This window comes from Oncorhynchus masou, chromosome 19, assembly GCF_036934945.1.
Source record: "Oncorhynchus masou masou isolate Uvic2021 chromosome 19, UVic_Omas_1.1, whole genome shotgun sequence".
In the NCBI taxonomy this organism is placed as follows: Eukaryota; Metazoa; Chordata; class Actinopteri; order Salmoniformes; family Salmonidae; genus Oncorhynchus; species Oncorhynchus masou.
The window spans coordinates 5,550,877-5,574,572 of record NC_088230.1 but is presented as its reverse complement, the minus strand read 5'-3'; the positions used below and the strand labels follow the sequence as shown (position 1 = coordinate 5,574,572).

Genomic DNA, 23,696 nt, shown 5'->3' with positions numbered 1-23,696 from the left:
GCGAAACCCAGATAAAAATCCAACCAGGAAGTGCCGCATTGTTTAAAACCGCCTCATGCCAAGGATTCCTTATATGGCTGTGAATGAGCTACGAATAAGCTTACGTTTTTCACGTATTCCCCAAGGTGTCTACAGCATTGTGACGTATTTTTACGCATTTCCATTGAAGAATAGCCGTAAGGGACCATATATAGCAAGTGGTCACATGGTGTCTCCCGCAGAAAATCTTGCGTAAAATACTGAGGTAGCCATTTTTCCAATCGCTTCTTATGAGAAACCAATTGCCTCGACGGATATATTATCGAATATATATGTTAAAAACACCTTGAGGATGGATCCTAAACAACGTTTGCTGTGTTTCTGTCGATATTATGGAGCAAATTTTGAAAAAAGTTTGGCGTTATAGTTGTAGCATTTTCCGGTCGATTTCTCAGCCAAGCATGATGAACAAAACGAGAGCTATTTCGCCTACAAAAATAATCTTTTTGGAAAAAAGGAACATTTGCTATCTAACTGGGAGTCTCCGTAGTGAAAGCATCTGAAGTTCTTCAAAGGTAAATTATTTAATTTGGTTGCTTTTCTTATTTTCGTGAAAATGTTGCATGTCTGTGACCAAACAAATTTGACTTGAAATTTGATTTGACAACCAATAGACCGACAGCTGCCAAATGTGATGACAAGACTTTACGAGCTGTCGTAAGCCATTCACATATAGCTGCCTTTCCCTGCACTCTATAAGCCTAACCTATACACACTCCCTGCATATTAGCTACAGTTGAAGTCAGAAGTTTACATACACTTAGGTTGGAGTCATTAAAACTAGTTTTTTAACCATTCCACAAATTTATTGAGAACAAACAATAGTTTGGTTAGGACATCTACTTTGTGCATGACATAAGTAATTTTTCCAACAATTGTTTACAGACAGATTATTTCACATAATTCACTGCATCACAATTCCAGTGGGTCAGAAGTTTAACTACACTAAGTTGACTGTGCCTTAAAACAGCTTGGAAATTTCCTGAAAATATGTCATGGTTTTAGAAACTTCTGATAGACTAATTGACATAATTTTAGTCAAATGGAGATGTATTTATGTGGCTGTATTTCAAGGCCTACCTTCAAACTCAGTGCCTCTTTGCTTGACACCATGGGAAAATCAAAATAAATCAGCCAAGACCTCAGAAAAACAATTGTAGACCTCCACAAGTCTGGTTCATCCTTGGGAGCAATTTCCAAATGCCCGAAGGTACCAAGTTCATCTGTGCAAACAATAGCACGCAAGTATAAACACCATGGGACCACGCAGCCATCATACCGCTCAGGAAGGAGATGCTTTCTGTCTCCTAGAGATGAACGTACTATGGCGTGAAAAGTGCAAATCAATCCCAGAACAAAAGGAAAGGACCTTGTGAAGATTCTGGAGGAAACCGGTACAAAAGTATCTATATCCACAGTAAAACGAGTCCTATATCAACATAACCTGAAAGGCCGCTCAGCAAGGAAGAAGCCACTGCTTCAAAACCACCATAAAAAAGCCAGACTACGGTTTGCAACTGTACATGGGGACAAAGATCGTACTTTTTGGAGAAATGTCCTCTGGCATGCTGAAACAAAAATAGAACTATTTGGAGGAAAAAGGGGGAGGCTTGCAAGCCGAAGAACACTATCCCAACCTGGAAGCATGGGGGTGGCAGCATCATGTTGTGGTGGTGTTTTGCTGCAGGAGGGACTGGTGCACTTCACAAAACAGATGGCATCATGAGGTAGGAAAATTATGTGGATATATTGAAGCAACATCTCAAGACATCAGTCAGAAAGTTAAAGCTTGGTCGCAATTGGGTCTTCCAAATGGAGTAATGAACCCAAGCATACTTCCAAAGTTGTGGCAAAATGGTTTAAGGACAACAAAGTCCTCAAGACTTCAATCCTATAGAAAGTGTGTGGGTAGAACTGAAAAAGCGTGTGCGAGCAAGGAGGCCTACAAACCTGGCTCAGTAACACTAGCTCTGTCAGGAGAAATGGGCCAAAATTCACCCAACTTATTGTTTGAACCAAGTTAAACAATTTAAAGGCAATGCTACCAAATACTAATTGAGTGTATGTAAACGTCTGACCCACTGGGAATTTGAAGAAAGAAAGAGAAGCTGAAATAAATCAGACTCTCTACTATTCTCTCTGACATTTCACATTCTTAAAGTAAAGTGCGTATCCTAACTGACCTAAGACAGGGAGTTTTTACTAGGATTAAATGTCAGGAATTGTGAAAAACTGAGTTTAAATGTACTTGGCTAAGGTGTATGTAAACCTCCGACTTCAACTGTAGATTGAAATTGTGGATGAATGGAGGAATAGATACTGTATATATATTTCTAAATAAACAAACAGACGGCTGGATGGATGGAGAGGCAGTCACTTTGTTGTACCCTTAGATGAAACCTAGGTCTTAAAATACAAAACCATTTATAATAGTCACAGGCGCCAAATACAGCGGGTGTGGACTTGTACCATGAAATGCTTGCATCTAGAGTACCAGTTCTATATCACTGCAGGGGTATGAGGTATTTCCGGTAGATACACGTATGTACATAAAGGGAGCATAAAGTAAGTAGGCCTCAGGGTTATGCCGATACCAAGTGAATCACTTGATGCTAGGGGGCACTATTTTTATGTTTGGAAAAATAACGTTCCCAAAGTAAACAGCCTATTTCTCAGGACCAGATGCTAGAATATGCATATAATTGACAGATTAGGATAGAAAACACTCTAACATTTCCAAAACTGTCAAAAAATTGTTGTGAGTATAACAGAACTGATATTTAAAGGGATATCAACCAGATTCCTTTTTCTCTGGCTTTCCTAAGGTCTTTAGACATAGTTTCAGGCTTTTATTTTGAAAAATGAGCGTGAAAGAGCACATTGCGTAAGTGGATAGCTGGGTGGATAGAGTAAGTTTTTGGCTCCAGAGTAAAGCCGCCATTGGTGGAATTCACAGATGATGTTGGGATCCAGAATGTCCTCTACCAGAACCCAACACTGCTCCTCTTGGCCATACCCCTCCCAGTCCTCCAGATGCTGGAGCCGACCCTCACAACGTCAAGCATCCAGTCGGGAGCTGATGGCATAGGCCGGACTCCCCTCGATATCCGGGGGGGGGGGGGTGTTATGGGGACAGCATTAGCTTGGGTACCAGGAACCACCAGCCTGAGAAGTGAGATTTTAAATGAAGGTGAGCTACATCTGTCACTCGGAACCTGTCATTTCTGCATGCCGGAATCACTCATCAACCGCAAGTGTTGGTCTTGGTCCATGGAGCCAGGGCCGGCTGAAAACCCAGAACACACTGGAAGGGGGTCAACCCAGTGTAGGAGTGACGTAGCGAATTCTGGGCATATTCTGCCCATGGAGGTAGAAGGAATCGAGCCAGGAACGCTAAGGCACAGGAAGGGCTTTCCCTGCTGCAGTGTTCCAGGGGGATTTGGTTTGGGCACGTATGGAACAGGAAGGTACGTAACATCTTGCGCCAAGGTGGGCCACCAGTATTTCTCAGACATGGATTGGATAGTGCGAGAAAAACCTGGATGTCCAGCGACGACAGCTGTGTGTGCCCAGGTCAGCAGCCGGTCCCTTATCTGCATAGAAACGTAGATGCACTCAGCAGGACAGTTCTCCTGATGAATTGACTCCATGCTGAGGGTGAGTGGTTAGGTGATGTGTGTAATTGTTCCGAATCCTAGTGCCAGACTATCTAGGGCTTGAACCGGGAAAGGAGAGGAAAGCGAGGATGAGATGTTAAGAGCAGAGGCAAGGGTCTGGTCAAGAAAGTTCCCCATGATACCGGAATCCACTAATGCTGTAGACACAGTACATGACGGACAGTCAAATAGTGTGGAAGACCAAAAAGAGTTTAGCAGAGAGTGATGAAGATGGAATGCTCACTCCTGCCCCAGGAGGAGGAAGATCAAGTGACCGTCCCTCTGCTCTTGTGGATCCTGGATTAGGAAGTGTCGGACACCGCTAGAGCTGGTGCCCTCCTTGATCACAATACAGACAGAGCCCCTGCTGTCTCCGTCTGTGTCGCTCCACCGTGGGGAGGTGTGCGACTCCTACCTCCATGGGTTCAGGCTATGATACAGAGGGAGAGAAGCAATGAGAGTACCGACGTTCCTGAAGTAGGTTATCCAGATGGATGGTAATCGCAATGAGTGCGTCAATGGAGAGCTTGTCATCTCGACAGGCCAGTTATGTCTGGATCTACTCGCGCAGACACCTTCTGAATAGCGTACTAAGCACTGGCTCATTCAGTCCGCTGGATGCTGCTATTGTCCAGAAGGTGAGCGCCTACTTGGCAGCAGTCTGGTCACCCTGCCGTAATTGGAGTAAGCTCAAACCCCCCCTCTGTCCTCAAGGGGGATGACCGAAGAAACATTTAAACAGAGCCATGAACCCCTCATAAGAATCTAGCTCCTCCTTTCCTCTCTCCCAGCCCATTTCAACGCCCGCCCAGTCAGCAGAAAAATAACCGTGGCAACCTTGGACCTGTCTGTGGTGGGAGCTCCCATCTGGTGTGTAAAGTAGCAGGAGCACTGAAGTAGGAAGCCACAGCATTTAGATGGGGCCATCATATTTATCAGGGCGGGACAAACAGGCGTCGCTGACCTGAGTGGGCTGCTGAATGGGCTGTTGTGGTGACTCGCTGGGTCGCCTGGTTCTAGAGTATCCTCCGCTAGTTAACGAAAACGCCTTCCGGGTATGTTCGAGACGTTGCATACTGCGAAGAACCTCTTCCATAGCCGTACCCAGTTGTGCCAGCTGGTCATGTTGTTGACTTAGAAGGTATCCCTGCTCATCGACTGTCTGGAGATATTCTGTTTCCATTGTTTGAGTCAGTATTCTGTAACGGAGATGCTGAGAGTCGAGAAGCAGGTGCGCGTGAAACATTTAATAAAACAACAAACATGAACTGAGATAACATAACAGTAGCTTTATATCATTATGGGTACGCTTAAACACAGGAACAATACTGACTGAGGAAAGAACCAAAGGGAGGGACAGATATAGGGGAGGTAATCAGGAAGGCGATAGAGTCCAGGTGAGTATCATGGTGAATTGCAGGTGCGTGTAAGGAATGATGCCAGTGTGCATAATGATGGATCACAGGACCGGTGGTTAGTATATCGGTGACGTTGAATGCCGGATGGGAGGAGCGGGAGTAGACGTGAGGGTGAATGCATATCCAATATGAGTGTGTGCATGCATTGAGTTATTGAGCTTGTTTTGGCTGATTTCAAGGGTTTACATATGACAAACAATCTTTTCCCTTCCATTTGTACTGATCTTTAACCAGCAATGACGTTTCCCGTGGAAAGAAGGGGGTGGCCCTTTGGAGCCTATGGTTGGAGCCCTATTCACACACAGTCAGTTTGCTAAGGCAATAGATACATCTTTGGGAGTGAGGTAAGAGAGAGACCGATTAAGTTGATGAATAAAGTTTGGGTGGCAATCAGCTTTGAAATCAGCATATTTTGCATTATGGTTTGCATATTCTCACAAAGAAAGGGTAGTGAATTGATGTTTGCTGCCTTCAGCTGTAAGCTAGCAAGGAAAGAGAAAAAATGTTAGCGAACAGTAATTAATAACAGTTTCAACATTTTTACGTTGTGTGTCGCATTATTCAAGTGTGTTGACTTCCGTGCAGCATGACAGAGCTAACTTGATGCAGCCCAGACTCCCAGTGCAAGCTAAGTGGAGCAGGCACGGTGCACTCACGTTAAAAGGAGGACATCGGCTGCGCTGATAGACAGACTTGATCCGTGAGACACATTTGACAGAAGTACCAAAAGTCAAACTAAATCTAGTACAGGACCCTTTTTCACGTTCTAGTATCGAAGTACAGAGGTTCAGAATACCAACACTAATCAGGAGAGATTATAATAAGAATAAAATAAAGAACAGAGTAGCAGCAGCATATGATGATTGTGAAAGTATGTTGTGTATGTGTGTTGTCGTTATGTGTGTGTATTTGTGTGTGTTTGTGCAATGTGTGTGAGTGAGTGTATATATTGTGTATATATAGTCTTCCAAGTGTGCATAGTCAGTGCAAGATAGGGTCATTGCAGATAGTCTGGGTAACCATTTTATTAACTATTTAGCAGTCCTGTGCTTATTTAGCAGTCTTGTGGCTTGGCGGTAGAAGTTGTCTCGGAGCCTGTTGGTCCGAGAGCTGATGCTCTGGTACTGATTGCTTGAGGGTAGCAGAGAGAACAGTATGTCTGTGGCTTGGGTGGCTGAAGACTTTGGCAATTTCTTAGACCTTCCTCTGATATGGAGGCCCTGGATGGCAGGGAGCTCAGCCCTAGTGATGTACTGGACTGTCCATACCACCGTCTGTAATGATTTGCTGTTGAGGGCAGTGCATTTGCCATACCAAGTGGTGATGCAGGCAGTCAATATGCTCTTAATGGTGAAGCTGTAAAAGCTTTTGAGGATCTGAGGACCCATGCACAATCAGCTCCTTGGTCCTACTGATGCTGACGAAGCTGTTGTACTGACATCACACTTTCAAGGCCCTGATCTTCTCCCTGTAGACTCATCGCCATCGGTGATCAGGCCTACCACCGTTGTGTCGTCAGCAAACTTGTTGATGGTGTTGGAGTTGTGCGTGGCCATGCAGTCGTGGGTCAACAGCAGTACAGGAGGGGACTAAGCACACACCTCTGAGGGGCACCCGTGTTGAGGGTCAGTGTGGCGGAGGTGTTGTTGCCTATCCTCACCACCTGGGGCCGACCCATCAGGATGTTCAGGATCTAGTTGCAGAGGGAGATGTTAAGTCCAAGGGTCCTGAGCTTGGTGATAAGCTTGGAGGGGACTATGGTGTGGAACACTGAGGTGTAGTCTATGAACAGAATTCCCACAGTTATTTCCCCTTGTCCAGGTGGAAGAGAGCAGTGCGAAGTGCAATTGAGATTGTGTGATATGTTGGGGCGGTATGCAAATTGGAGTAGGTCCAGGCTGTCTGGGATGATGGCTTTGATGACTGTCATGACCAGCCTTTCAACGCACTTTATAAATACAGATGTCAGTGCAAGGGGAATATAGCCATTTAGGCAGGTTACCTTTGAGTTCTTGGGAACAGGGTCAATGGTCTTCAGCTTGAAACATCTTGGGATTACAGACTGGGACAAGGAAATATTGATCATGTCCGTGAACACACTTTCCAGCGGGTCTGTACATACTCTAAGAATGCACCCTGGTATTCCATCTGGCCCGGCGGCCTTTTAACCTGTTTAAAGGTTTTACTCACATCGGCCACGGAGAGTGAGATCACAGAGTCAACTGGAACAACTGGAGCTTTCATGCAAGACACTTGGTATAATCTGTGTTTTTTGGTTTGGTTAAGTTTGTATGGTCACTCTGGAGACTACATGATGAAGCCTGTGACTGATATGATAAACTCCTAATGCTATCGGATGAATCATGGAACAGATCGCTGTCTGTACTTGCAAAACGGTTTTGTAGCCTCACATCTGCTTCATCAGATCACTTCCAGTTTGAGCTTTCGTTTTCTAAATGGGAAGCAGCAGGATAGAGTCATGGTCGGATTTGTCGAAGAGAGGGCGATGGGGGGCCTTCTATGCATTGTTTTGGGTAGAATAAAAGTGGTATAGCATTTTGACGCCCCGTATGGCGCAAGCGACGTGTTAGTAGAAGTGAGGTAGAACGTTTTTAAGTCTCCCCGAGGTAAAGTCTCCTCCTAAAAGATGCCCCTGGGTGTGTGGTCTTTTGTTTGTTTATGGCCCCATAAAGTATTGTTGGCTTCTGGTGGGATGTAGACAGCTGTGATATTTTGGATGAGAACTCTCTTGTTAATTAAAAAGGTCTACAGCTTACCATGGGGCACTCTATGTCTATGAGTTTCCTTCGCACTGGAAGAGGCGTACAAGTTGTTGTTTATGAAGGGGCAGACCAGTCCCCCTTCACCTTGTGTTGCTAGCCTGACCACTAAATTAATCTGTCATAATTTAAGTAATTTGTTGTAACGAGAGGTACTAGGGGTGTTGTACAAAAAGTTATCAGTGATTGGATTGTCTAACCACTCAGAGTATCATAGCAAATGGCAAATTGTATAGCTGCCACTTTATCCATGTGTGTTCTGGCTCTGGCCCGAACCATCAGTTTCTGAACCAATCAGACAGCCCCTAATGTGTTCGCATTCAGTGAAGGGGATGAACTCAGATCCAAACTGTCGTCCGTGGGCATGGCGTAGCATTTGGTCGGAGCAAGGAGTCTGGGTATCCAGGCAATAATAATGCAGCTTTTCAAGTCTCTCTGATAGGAGACTCTGGAACGAAGCTCATCCATCTTATTCTCGAGTGACTGGACATTTGCCAATAAAACAGAGGGGAGTGCCAGCCGATTTTCTCTTCATCTCAATCTCACCCACCAGGACTCCAGTCTGTCTGCCACGTCTAACAACTGCAGTGTTTTGGTAGCCCATGAAATAAAGGAAGAGGGTCTGGTATAAACAAGGGTACAGGTGTCAGAGTCGGGTTTGAAGTTGAAATTGTCGTTAGTAACTGTCGATCTAATGTCAAAAAGTGCTTGGCGGCATTGTGTGATAATAGTAAGAACTTTAAAACTTCATAAACTCAAAGAAATGTGATAAAGTTGGGTTGAAACTTGTAAAGTTTCGACTTTCTCCATCGGTTACTATGAGAAGAAACGGTAGAATCTGTCTATGAGAGATGAAAGGGGAGCCAGAATGGCATCTTGGCTGATACAATAACTTAGCGGTCAACACCACTCAGGTCTAGGGACACACGACAACTAAGTTACCTCCCTATCCCACCACCATGTTATCATCAAATGGAGGACACTTTGTATCCATGTCAGAGCCAAATGGGGTAGACAAGGGAGGGGTTGGATTTGAGATGGAGAGAGGAAAGGGACAAAGCAATGAAATAGAACACTTCTGTATAATTTGGGGTAAATGGGGATGGAAGGAGGGGTGAGGAGGGAGGGGTGTGGCTTTGTCTGTCATTAATGATCCCTCCCTCCCTCCCTCGTTAATGACCACTGGTCTGAAAGGAAAGTGAGTCAGAGGAGAGTTGTAATTAAGCTTTGAATGATTCAAGAGTGAAGAACCTTGACTCCTGTAAACAACCTGCTTGAGTGTGTGTTTGTGTGTGTGTGTGTGTGTGTGTGTGTGTGTGTGTGTGTGTGTGTGTGTAGGAGGCAAGGGATGAGGGCAACCCTGACAAATAGTATAACAGCAACAACAACAACAAAACATAATGGATAGGCTACCTCCGAGACATTCATAGGCTGAATCGATAAACATCAAGGGAAGTCATTGGAACGCGAGGTCAGTACAGGTGCATCAAAGCTGGAACCGAGAGGCTGAAAAACAGCTTTGATCTCAAGGCCATCAGACTGTTAAATAGCCATCACTAGTCAGCTACCACCCATTTACTCAACCCTGCACCTTAGAGGCTGCTGCCCCATATGGTCTATGGGCAAGTCAGTTAGGCAAGTCAGTTAGGCAAGTCAGTTAGGCAAGTCAGTTAAAGAACAAATTATTGTTTACAACAACAACCTCAGAACAGTGGGTTACTGTAACTACCTTGTTCAGGGGCAGAACAACAATCTGTTACTTTGCAGTTCAGGGATTTCAATCGAGCAACCTTTCGGGTACTAGCCCAATGCTCTAACCACTAAGCTACCTATACTGTACATAAGCATTGAAGCTCTGGCCACTTTAATAACGGAACAATAGTCAATTAATAATGTTTGTATACTGTTTTACTCATCTAATATGTATATACTATATTCTATTCTACTGTATTCTAGTCAATGCTACTCTGACATTGCTCATCCTAATATTTAGATATTTCTTACTTCATTATTTTACTTTTAGATTTGTGTGTATTGTTGTGAATTGTTAGATATTACTGCACTGTTGGAACTAGGAACACAAGCATTTTGCTACACCTGCAATAACATCTGCTAAAAAGTGTGTATGTGACTAATATACTTTGATTTGGCTACTCACTGGATAGGAAGTGCTGGGAGGAAGGGCCGAAGTCTCTGTGGGCTTCCTGAAGGACCTTTAGTCTCTCTTCAATGGCCACCTGCACACCAGAAAGCGGAGAGAGTTAGACACACACAAAGACACACCTGCATCCCGCCAGCACTATATTGACCGGTCCAGCTGAGTGTGTGTGTGTGCGTGCATGTGTGTGCACTGCTGAGTGTCCTTACTGCGTGCAGTGACTTAGTCATCCTCCCTAGAGTGAGGATATAAGGCTGTCTCTACACAGGGAACCAGGAGGCAGACAAAATGTGTCTTCCACACTTTCATCCAGCCCCAGTGAATCTCTATGGGGTGCCTGGTGACTGAGTCCTGCTCTGCCGTTTGCCCTTCTGTTTGATCAGACCAAAGTGGCACGGAGTCCTATCTCAGTGGTCATCAACTCCAGCATGGCAATACCAGGGGTGGGGGGCATGGAGAAGGAAAGGGACGGAATCTAAGATCTCTCTCTTGATGTCTCTTTTTTTCTCTTTGTCACACACACATACGCGCACAGGCACACGCACACACATTAATCTAAACAGCATAGTGACAAATGAGCCTGAGGGGTGCACGAGTAAAGCTCTGATCCCGGCCATCAGCAGGCTGGACCACGACACTAGTCCACTGTGTCAAAAAGTGTTATTTATCTATAGTGACAGAAGTCCACAACATAGAACTCAGTAACCTGTAGAGGTAGACAAGCGGAAGGCCACCTCTCCTCAGCCCTCTCTGTGTCTGAGCTAAAGTACAGCAGGCTGACAGAGAGAGAGACGGCAGGAATAATGAGAGAAAGCAACAACAAAATGACACAAACAGGTGGAAAGAGATGGACAGAAGTACTTGATTACAAAGACAGCAAGAGGGCTAATATGACGTTGACAGAATAAACATGAGCGTATAGACAGGTTGAGATCTGAATAAGGTTGGTGAGAAAAAAGAGTAGAAAGTAGAAAAGTCAAGAATATGATAGCTCGTAAAAGGGGGAAGGTTTTACATTTGACCTTTTAGTCATTTAGCAGTGACACGTACTCCCAAGTATGACAACTCCTAAAAGGGAGGAGGTTTGTAGCTGTGACACCTCTTCTTAAGTATGACACATAAAAGGGAGATGGTTTTAGGCATGAGACCCGTTGCCCACATGTAAAAAAGGGAAGGTTTTAGGTGGGACACCCATAGCCCACCTGTAGTAGTTTCCAGTGCATGTTGAGGTCATCCAGTTGCTTGGAGGAGGTGGAGGACAGCTGCACATCCAGAGGAGCCAGTTCACCAGACAGCTCATTCACCACATTCACGTCCTGCCTCAGAGGGGCCATCTCCTCCTTGAAAGCCTGGAACATACACAGGATGCACACCCACAGGTCAGTGTTTTGATGTGGACAGATCAGTATCTATAACATACTGTTATGGTGCAGGGGTGATACCTGTACCAATGGTGATTAGATGTTGACCTAGGTAATTCATTTTTTTGACACTGATTTATGTACAGGTTAATCACTACCTACACTTGTTGGCCCTAAATGTTTTGTAGTGGACGTAAAAAAACAACGTCCCTCTCTCTCTTTCCCCCTTAATAAATCAGTGACTCCCCTCACCGTGGTCTTCTCTATGTGTTCCTGCAGTGAGTCTATGAGCAGGTCTCCTACAGGCTGCCAGCCAGCTTTGGTCTCTTCTGCCCTGGCTAGCCGCAGGTCCAGCTGGTTCATGTTGCTCTGGAGCTCTTGTAGCCTCTCAAATGCCCTTTCTACCTGACTCTGCCATCCACAAGCGTGGTCCTGCAGACGCTCCCAACGCTCCTGCACCTCCGCTGTCTGCTTTCTGATGGCCCTGGTCACACCCTGCGCCTTCTCCTCTGGAGTCAGGTCTGTGAGAAGGGTAGAGAGGGAGAGAGAGAGGGAGGGGGAAGAGAGACAGAGAGAGAGAGAGAGGGAGAGAGAGAGAGAGAGAGAGAGAGGGAGGGGGAAGAGAGAAAGAGAGAGAGGAGGGGGGGAAAGGGAGCAAGGACAAAGACTTTAACAACCTCAAAGGGGAAAGTTGGTTGTACAATAAAAGAAAGCATTTAAACTTGACGAGAGACTTATGAGCCAAAGAGAAAAGAGTATGACCAATGTCCACAGTCAACCACCTTGTCTGCAGACCTGAAATCTAAATCATAAAAACCCTAAGCACACATCAAGGGTCTGTCTGTCTGTTAGTCTGTTAGTCAGCCAGCCAAGCACACATCAAGGGTCTGTCTGTCTGTTAGTCTCTCAGCCAAGCACACATCAAGGATCTATCTGTCTGTCTGTTAGTCTGTTAGTCAGCCAGCCAAGCACACATCAAGGGTCTGTCTGTCTGTTAGTCTACCAGCCAAGCACACATCAAGGGTCTGTCAGTCTGTTAGTCTCCCAGCCAAGCACACATCAAGGGTCTGTCTGTTAGTCTGTTCGTCTGCAAGCCATAGATGCCACACACCCCAGACAGGACCAGCGTGGGAGCTGTCTGTTTTGAAAATAAGAAGGCCAGGGAACAAAGGCCAGGGAAAGTCTGGGAGCATTTGATTGGGTTGAAGAGGATCTGAAGACTAAGGTGTTCTCACCCAATGGGTTCAGTTAGACTAGAGTAGACAGAGGTGTCCGTGCTGGCACTGGTCTCAGTTTTACCCTGTGAAGCCCCTTGTCCCTCCTGTGAAAGCATCCAATCACAGGTTTTAGATCAGATTGAGATCAGATATACCCTTTACAGTCAAACACCCCTTTCGAAAGTATCCAAGGTCATTGCAGGGTTGGTTTCAGTTTACACCTACCCTCTGATATACCACGCAAAGAAATCATCCTACCCATCACAGCCCTTAGATCAGTTCTTAACCACCGATTAGACCAAAGGCCCCTTTGATAATTACATCAAAGATCACACAGAAGGGCCAGATCTCTGCCTGCTCGGAGCTCTGGCCACACCCTCCCAGATTGTCTCAGGGGCCTGCTACATTATTTAACAGCACGATTCTGTTAAAGAGGAAATGTGCTGACACAGCGATGACTTCACTGTTTCATCCTCTTAGGCCCAGCAGCCTTTAGATACAGAATTACTAATGAGTTCTGGTGCGTATTTAGTGTTTGGGTGTATTCTGAGCCTCATAGCACACACCACATAAACATCAAGTGGATTGGGCAACTTCTGAGGTGCTTTTCAAGGACATTCTCACCCACCCTGATACTGGGTTTCACCAGATCTTGGTTTTGGAGGGCCACTATGTATGCAGGTTAAACGGAATGGTCAACATAAACTGACCAATACTGACATCCGTTACGTAGGTTATGGCACATAGTAGGATTTATAAAGGAGTTCAATTAAATTATAACGTAAGACTTAAGTGACGGTTGATGTCACTGGACTTTGGCGTGTGCGTATTCAGGCAAGTCAGTGACAGGAGACTCACCTGTTTTGGTCTGTAGGTTCTTGCATGGTTCTCCCGGCCCCTCGATGGGCTGGTCAGCCAGGAATGTGTGTGCCTGGTCCAGTGTATTGGCCACAACATGCTCGCGGTCCTTCAGCTCCGACCGCAACACCTGGGGAGAAACACACACTGATCAATTGATACTGTCCTTTTAACCTGAATGTTTTACTCAAAATGTATTACTCCTAACTGAGCTCTTTCATATCAGTTAGAACATTTTGCCTGATATCATCAAACAGTGTTTGTGACGGCGCGTGGGTAAAATCACTGGGGAAGCCAAGTCCCCCAAAAATATTACAACCCACAGTATGTGTTGTGATAATTGTGTTGTTCTCTCTGTAACCTGTCAGTTCATATGCATATTGCACATAACAAAAGTCCAAAAACATATTGCATGTAACAAACAGTTAAATGACCTACATCATGGTCAAGCAAGGTAAAGTTTCCGACATTTTCGGACTACTAAACAACTAATGATTTCGAACCACGTAGAGTTACCACAAGATGCAAAGAAAACAGGAGCTGCCTCCACTATTCCAGCACCATTTCTACTTAAACATCATCTAATCACCTATGCTTAGTCTAAAAAGGTGAAAACTAAAAGAAACCAAAAATGATTTAGTCCAATCAACATAAGCTAGATATGATGTGACTGTCCATGGTACTGATTTCTCTGTGTGTGCAACACACAAAACATGTTGAAAACATGTTGACTCACCCTACTCGTAGAGAAACGCCAATGCCATCCTCCTCTTTCATGTTGCCTAAACAGTCTATGACTCTGTCATACAGCAGATGCTTTTAGTTTTTGTTGTCCTAGGCTACCTGGTTAAAATGTTTGTTCGCTAGACTCACTTCATGGGCAACGAGGTGTCAGGCCAGCAAGTAAACATTTGCATACTACATCAAGTTACGAATTGAACTTCCATCCTCTCAGGCCAGGGGCACAATGTATGAATTAATGGTTGGATCAGAATCCCTGTTGTAATCATTGGCAAGCAGTGCAAATTAAGTAAAACCACTAGTCCAAATCTCCAGCCATGGCTAGTTTAGGAAATGGGCGATTTTAACTTACTAGCTTGCCACCAGAGGACATCGACACAACGAGATGCAACAATTCAATTTTTTTTCCTGTCAATGATGTTTGGCTTCTGATGTGATTGGTCTGAAGCCAAATCCAAACTGGCTTCCTTTGACACTTTTCTTTGTTGCACCAGGACCATTCACAGCTCAGCTCACTCAGTTCAGTTTGTCTAATATTCTATAATGTTTTTCTATCAAGGGTAGCCAAATGCTCGCTGGCTTCCTTGGCATTCAATGCTACAGGCGGAAACAATGTCATACTCTTTCTGACCAGACAACATCAGATAGATACGCTACACATCCTCAAATCAAATCAAATCAAATTTTATTTGTCACATACACATGGTTAGCAGATGTTAATGCGAGTGTAGCGAAATGCTTGTGCTTCTAGTTCCGACAATGCAGTAATAACCAACAAGTAATCTAACTAACAATTCCAAAACTAATTTCTTATACACAGTGTAAGAGGATAAAGAATATGTACATAAAGATATGAATGAGTGATGGTGCAGAGCAGCATAGGCAAGATACAGTAGATGGCATCGAGTACAGTATATACATATGAGATGAGTATGCAAACAAAGTGGCATAGTTAAAGTGGCTAGTGATACATGTATTACATAAGGATGCAGTAGATGATATAGAGTACAGTGTATACGTATACATATGAGATGAATAATGTAGGGTATGTAAACATTATATTAGGTAGCATTGTTTAAAGTGGCTAGTGATATATTTTACATCATTTCCCATCAATTCCCATTATTAAAGTGGCTGGAGTTGAGTCAATGTGTTGGCAGCAGCCACTCAATGTTAGTGGTTGCTGTTTAACAGTCCTGAGACAAGAGGGGTGCTGTTTCATTCACTCACTGCTTTTGCCGGTGACATACACTACACGACCAAAGGTATGTGGACACCTGCTCGTCAAACATCTAATTTCAAAATCATGGGCATTAACATGGAGTTGGTTCCCCTTTGCTGCTATAACAACCTCCACTCTTCTGGGAAGGCTTTCCACTGCTGGAACGTTGCTGTGGGGACTTGCTTCCATTCAGCCACAAGAGCATTAGTGAAGTCGGGCACTGATGTTGACCAATTAGGCCTGGCTCGCAGTTGGTGTTCCAAATTCATCCCAAAGGTGTTTGAGTGGTTGAGGTCAGGACTCTGTGCAGGCCAGTCAAGTTCTTCCACATAAATCTCGACAAATCATTTCTGTATGCACCTCGCTTTGTGCACAGGGGCATTGTCATGCTGAAACAGGAAAGGGCCTTCTCCAATCTATTGCCACAAAGTAGGAAGCACAGAATTGTCTAGAATGTCATTGTATGCTGTAGCGTTAAGATTTCCCTTCACTGGAACTAAGAGGCCAAGCACGAAACATGAAAAACAGCCCCAGACTATTTTTCCTCCTCCATCAAACTTTACAGTTGGGACTATTCCTTCGGGCAGGTAGAGTTCTCCTGGCATCTCAGAATCGTCCTTCAGACTGCAGGATGGTGAAGCATGTTTCAGCACTCCAGAGAACATGTTTCCAATCCAATGGCAGCGAGCTTTAAACGCCTCCAGCCAATGCTTGACATTGTGAATGGTGATCTTAGGCTTGTGTGCCGCTGCTCGGCCATGGAAACCCATTTCATGAAGCTCCCGACGAACAATTATTGTACTGATGTTGCTTCCAGAGGCAGTTTGGAACTTGATAGTGAGAAGATTTTACACGCTTCAGCACTCGACGGTCCCATTCTGTGAGCTTGTGTGGCTTTGCAGCTGAGCCGTTGTTGCTCCTGGACATTTACACTTCACAATTAATAGCACTTACAGTTGACCGGGGCAGCTCTAGCAGGGCAGGAATTTGACAAACTGACTTGTTGGAAAGGTGCCATCCTATGACTGTGCCACTTCGAAAGTCACTGAGTGACGAAAGAGAGAGAAAAGATAAATTAATTTGTATATTTTTTTTCTTCGTCAATTTGTCTGGCATCTATGAACACACACGACTGCACATTAGTGACCTCAAGCAATAATAATGTTGTTTTCATCAAAATGATAGATACTGCAAGGACTGTCTTTATCTCTAAATGTCCAAGTGCCTCAGTGGAAGTGCCTGTATTGGAATCATAGTTTTCATCTCCCAGTATCATCAACGTTGTGAACTCTATGTGAACCCTATTTTCCCAAACGTTCAGATTCCTATGGCAGCCTATCCACTACAAAACTACCATCTCCATATCAAACAAGTAAAAAACTAAAATGTCACTTTATTCAACCCCGCCTTACATTCGACAACAAGACATTTTCCATTCAAAGCAACGGGCGTCTAGACGCACACATACTCATACACACGCACAAACGCAAGCACGCGCACACACACGCAGACTATACTGAGATGGGGTCTCTCCTCATCCCAGCACTGTAAACAATAATCTCAACATCTATTCAGGTGATGGCAGCAATTCAGAATGTGCTCCCTATCTAACCTTCACTCATCGAAAGAGACAACAAGAGATCGAGAAGAAAGAGAGAGAAAGAGGAAGATAGCAGGAGCAGCGATTGAAGGAGGGAAAGGCGGGTCAAATGAGATTTCCCTGAGGTCATAGTGAAATTAAATTAGCGATTTCGAATAAAGCGAGACATTCACACAGCACTGTTCACAACACAGCAGCCTGCAGGCTTCATCAGAGGACTCACTAATACCAAATTATCACCCACACATTCTCTCTGTCATACACTCCCTCTCTTACACACTATCCTTTTGTGTCCTGTTTCACTAACTCAAAGTCACTCTACCATCCTTTCCACTATCCTCTCGCTTTCTCCCCCACATCCTCCCTTCACACACACACACACACACAGGTTAGTCCGGTGGGGACTAGCGGTCACTCTCTAAATGAGTAGCGGTTATTTATTTAACTAGGCAAGTCATTCTTATTTACAATGACGGCCTACCCCAGCCAAACGACACCCTACAGGAATCCCAATCACGGCCTGATGTGACACAGCCTGGATTTGAACCAGGGACTGTAGTGACGCCTCTTGCACTGAGATGGGGTGCCTTAGACCACTGCGCCACTCGGTAGCCAAACTAACATGTGTGCCAAAACATCCACTACAAGGGACGAGAGGAAGAAGGGGAAAGCAGGACTACATGTACCAGAGTAATTATTCTTGTTTTGATATAGCAGCCCAGGGGGCCTCTGATGCCTAACGGGCTGTGTGATTGCTTTGTGAGAGGACGATGTCAGAGAGAAATAAAGAGGAACTACATTATGTTGTCATGATATTTCAGGTAAGACCCAGGTGCAGACAATGTCAAAGTAACAACAGTTTATTAATCGATCAGGGGCAGGCAAAAGACAGGTCCAGGGCAGGCAGAGCTGAGCTGAGTAATTCAGATAGGTGGGGCAAAGGTACAGAACGGCAGGCAGGCTCAGGGTCAGGGCAGGCAGAATGGTCAACACCGGGAAAACCAGGAAACAGGCACAATCGAGAGAAAGGAGCAGGGTGAAATACGCTGGTAGGCTCGACGAAACAAAATGAACTTGCAACTGACAAACAGAGAACACAGATATAAATACACAAGGGATAATGGGGAAGATGGGCGACACCTGGAGGGGGGTGGAGACAATCACAAGACAGGTGAAACAGATCACGGTGTGACAATTGTGAGAATTGCTGTTTTTATAAAAGCTAATGGTTTAATCAGACAGGACAAGATGAGGAAGAGAGAGTAGCATTGAAGAGATTATGATAGCATGCTGGGTTGAGTGTTGTAGTAGGATACATATATTTCATATATATAAAACATATATGTTCCTTATATCATATATATATATATATAGATATATATCCCAGTCTCAGGGTTTGGGACTTCAGGTTTTCTTCCAGAATGTCCTGTATTTGGTGATATCATAAAACATATTGCAAATGTTCCTTATAAAGTCACTAAAATAGGAATGCCATATGCCGCCCGATGATATGGTTGTTCAGTGATATATACGCTATATAGAACATTTGGTCATGTTGCCAAAAAGTCTTGAATATAGGGGGCACTATTTTCATTTTTTGGAAAATGGCATGGGCTAACGTTTTGTGATTTCCCTAAGTAAACAGGCTATTTTGTCAGGACATGATGCTAGAATATGCAATAGAAAACACTCTAAAGTTTCCAAAACTGTAAAAATATTGTCTGTGAGTATAACAGAACTGATATTGCAGGCATCATTAAAGCCTGAGAAAAATCCAATCAAGAAGTGACTCTTATTTAGAAACCTCTGCATTCCTATGCGTCCCTATTGAGCAGTGAATGAGATATCAACCAGATTCCGTTTTATATGGCTTCCCTAATTAGTCTAGTGTCACAATACATAGTTTCAGGCTTTTATTTTGAAAAATGAGCCTGAACGTCAATATTGCGTCAGTGGTCAGCTGAAGTCTCTCAGAGTGTTTTGTGCGTAAAGGACAAATGCGACCATTGTTTCTCTCTTTCCTACTAAAAAGCCATCTTTCCCGTTGATATATTATCAAATAGATATTTGAAAAGCACCTTGAGGATTGATTACAAACAACGTTTTCCATGTTTCTGTCGATATTATGGAGCTAATTTGGAATACTTTCGCCGTTGTCGTGACCGCAATTTCCGGTCGATTTCTCAGCCAAACGTGAAGAACGAGCGGAGCTATATCGGCTACAAAAATAATATTTTTGGAAAAAAATGAACATTTGCTATCTAACTGGGAGTCTCGTGAGTGAAAACATTCGAAGCCCATCAAAGGTAAACAATTTAATTTGATTGCTTTTCTGATTTTCGTGACCAGGTTGCCTGCTGCTAGCTAGGCATAATGCTATGCTAGGCTATCGATAAACTGACACAAATGCTTGTCTTGCTTTGGCTGTGAAGCATATTTTCAAAATCTGAGATGACAGGGTGATTAACAAAAGGCTAAGCTGTGTTTCAATATATTTAAATTGTGATTTCATGAATAGGAATATTTTCTAGTAATATTTATGTCCGTTGCTTTGCGTTATGCTAGTTATTGTCAGTTCATGACAACGCTTACCCGAAACATTAAGATCCGGGATGTGTAGTACCAAGATTAACAGACATATGTAAATACTTACAAAAAAAGAAACATTAAGAGTTATATTGGAGTATGCTTAATGTCAAATCAGATATTAGAATATATATTTTCTTCATAATAATATGTTTAATTTCTACTCTGGCAGAGTTGAGGAAATAAATGAAGTAAGGGAATACAAGGACATTGAGAGGCAGAGGTGATTCATGTGCATTTATATAAAAAGTAAAGAGGGAAATTGAAAGTGTGTTGGCATTGGCAGTGGGTATAAAAATAGCCGTGTCTTCAAATATCTTCCTGACGAAATATTGAAATATGTTATATTATGCAAATGTACCCTATGGTGGACAGAACACATTACTACTACATTACACAGACGGAACATTTTCACCACACAATAATAACAGGAAATACACACTTTTGTAAAACCTCAGATTGGTGATGATGCTATAAAAGTTTAAAGTCATCACAATTACACTAAATCGATTGAGCAACAGCAACAGCATCAGTTTCAATTTATGTTTTAGGAATATAAATAATTGTTTTAACATATTTTTTAACAGGATTCTACTTAATCAGGTAAAAACTACTGAATATGTTCTTGATTTTGATGATATTACTGAAATCGTGAAAACGTGTTTGTCTTGCCTACTTATGGACAGGGCCTTGAGGAAAAACACTCAAAGTAGAAAACAACCATTAAACAAAAGCTGATGCACCCCCTTTCAAGAGGAAGTAAAACAACTTTCCTCAATTGCCGTGATGAGATAAGAGATTCCGATCTGTCTGAGGAGGAGAAAATAGGGAAACAAGATGCATGAAAGGCAAAGAGGTTGACACAGTCTTCTGTTAACTTCTCTCCTCCCTGAAACAGTAGTTGCAGTATTGGTTTTGGCACTAACACTAACAGATTTGTGACTCTTCAGAAAAACGTTATTCTTCAACTAAGAGCAGAATAAGTGGTGCTACAGGGACAAAAATTCCCCCAGGATGACATTTTTTCAATGCACTGTAAGCCTGGAGTATATCTTGTGAGACGTGACCTTGACTGTGTGTTGTGTACAAAACAGCAGAGAAGACGGTCTTATCGGCCCCTACCCTGTCCAGATGAGGAGATGATAGCATTACAACACAGTAGAGAGGAGAGAAGGCTATTTTCAGACCTCTGTGAATCTGGCCTCTCCTCCCTTTTACTTCCCATCTCCTCAATGCGGTCAGTGTGAATTGAAGCAGAATCATGCTAACTCTGGAAGACATAGCTGATAGGATTGGAACCTGGTCTGGTCATCTGCTGCAATAGCCAATTCGTGACAATGACTGATGAGTTGTGCCTTCTGAGATTCCGTTGTACTGTACTGTGTTGTACTGTGCTGTTATTTTGTTTGTTTGTGGCCCGCCTGTTAGCTTGCACGATTCTTGCCATTCTCCTTCTACGTCTCATCAACGAGCTGTTTTCCCCACAGAACTGTCCATTCTAATGTTTAATCAAACAGTAACTGAATGCCTTGATGCCTGTCTGGCTGCTTTACATAGCAAGCCATGGCCACATGACTTGCTGTCTGTATGAGCTGCCGTGGGACAGCAGTCTAAAGCACTGCATCTCAGTGGTAGAGGCGTCACTACAGACACCCTGGTTCAAATCCAGGCTGTATCACAACCGGCCGTGATTGGGAGTCCCATAGGCTGGTGCACAATTGGCCCAGCGTCATCCGCGTTTGGCCGGTGTAGGCCGTCATTGCAAATAAGAATTTGTTCTTAACTGACTTGCCTAGTTTTAAAAAAAGGAGCAAACCAGCTTTGTGAATGGGGTGGTGTATCTAATATACTGGCCACTGAGTGTGGTTTTTCATCACGTTGATCATGCTGGATTGAAGGTATCACCTGCGTTAGGGACGGCACACCTACAATGTAAACTGCTTCCTACAGAGGCTCTGGGCACTAAAATGAATAAGATAGACATCTTCAAGGCAGTTTCATCCAAACGAAGGGTACTTCTCTACCTCTGGCCTTGGCCCCTTAAAAGTCAGAAAGCTGCCCTACAACCCAGGAAGACATAACATTCGAGACTTGGCTTTGCTAAGTAAACAACATGAAAGCCAACCAACCAAAGGACTTTAAAGTTCACCAGACTCAATTCAGATACATAGGAATCCCTCAACACGAGAAGTTTCTAAAGTTAAATAAGGAGAAACAAATTAAAAGTTAAGTCATCAATGATAGGTAATTATTCACAGAAGTTCAAAGTCAGAAAGTCTCTCTCTGCTCTCTCTGTTTCACTCTCTCTCTGGTTCTTTCTCTCTCTCTCTCTCTCTCTCTCTCTCTCTCTCTCTTTCTCTCTCTCTCTCTTTCTCCCTCTGAGAGAGATAAGGTTGTGGCAACACAGCAGTTTAATTTCATTTTACTTTACAACCTGCCCATCCAGGTACAAATGGTGCTAATCAATCACACAGACAGTGTGATTAAACCACCTTAGCGTAGCTATACAGATTATATTAGCTTCAACTTTGGCTTCCATAGCTTAACATAGGCTGTGTAAAAATGTTAGCTTGGTTTAGCCTCTCAACTGACAGTAATATTAGCAAAATGAGGACAACAACACTCGAACCTTAAGCCTCCAGAAAGTGAGTTAATTAAACCCCTTCAAAGCCAGTAAGTAGGAGACACACACTCCTAATCACTCCTTTTAATTATATACTTCACTCAGTTTTAATTATATACTTACATACAACATATTGTTGTAGCTTCTCCCCACACTGAGAAGAAAATGACAACTGTTGCAGGGAGATAAAAGTAGAGAGTGATTAAAAAAAGGCCACAAGTGCTCTCTTCTCGTCCCACTCTCTCCCCCTACGCCTCTCTCTCCCGCTCTAAAATCGGTTAATTTAATAAAGCTGATTGATGAGTTTAATCAGTGAGACGCTTACACAGGGCTTTTATTGGATAATTGAATGTGTGATTAATAAAAGCTATTATCAGCAGACAAAAACACAGACACAATCTGGAGGAGGAAAAGAGCACTGTCGGGCAACACCCGCCCCGGAATAACAAAATGTCTTCCTTTTCCGCCCTTTCATGTGTTTACATTCATCTATATGTACTGTAAACAACTAGCTGTATTCATAAAAACAGAGGAGAAATTATGTTGTTGACTTGGTGATGTACGGATTGATGTGCCCCAATAAAAATGCAACGGTTCTATCGTTCTCTTTGAGGGATTCAGAAAATGTCTCTTTACTCCCTCCTGAGCACTTCATCTCAATCTCGCCACCTCCTCCTCTGCTTCTACGCCTGTCTCTCCATTAACATCATCCTTCTCTCGCACTCCTCTCTCACTTCTTCTCCATCGCTCTTTCTGTCTCCTTGATTTCTCCGACCGTCATTTCATCATCCTTTTCTCCCTCTCCTTTCCACTCTGCTCCAGCCCTCCTATCCTCTTTATTCATGGGAGTGGCTTAGCTTCCTTCCTTCCTTCCTTCCTTCCTTCCTTCCTTCCTTCCTTCCTTCCTTCCTTCCTTCCTTCCTTCCTTCCTTCCTTCCTTCCAGACATTTCCCTGTATCTTCCTAAACCTCCATTCAGACCTCCAATTTCCATATACCCATACATTTACTGTATATGTATTTACATGTATAGTACACCAAAATAAAAAAGCAACATGTAAAGTGTTGGTCCCATGTTTCATGAGCTGAAATAAAAGATCCCAGAAATGTTCCATATGCACTAAAAGCTTTCTTCTCTCATATTTTGAGCACAAATTTGCTTACATCCCTGTTAGTGAGATTTTCTACTTTGCCAAGATAATCATTCTTCTGACAGGTGTGGCATATCAAGAAGCATTGTGCTGGGACAATAAAAGGCTACTTTAAAATGTACAGTTTTGTCACACAACACAATGTTACAGATGTCTCAAGTGTTGAGGGAGCGTGCAATTGGCATGGTGACTTCAGGAATGTTCACCAGAGCTGCTGCCAGATAATTGAATGTTGATTTCTCTACCATAAGACGCCTCTAACGTCATTTTAGAGAATTTGGCAGTAC

General features: G+C 43.5%; 1 pseudogene; it reads right to left on the bottom strand.

Moving 5' to 3' along the window:
* Positions 1-23,696, bottom strand: part of LOC135505509 (utrophin-like) — a 224,123-nt pseudogene that overhangs the window by 85,097 nt on the left and 115,330 nt on the right.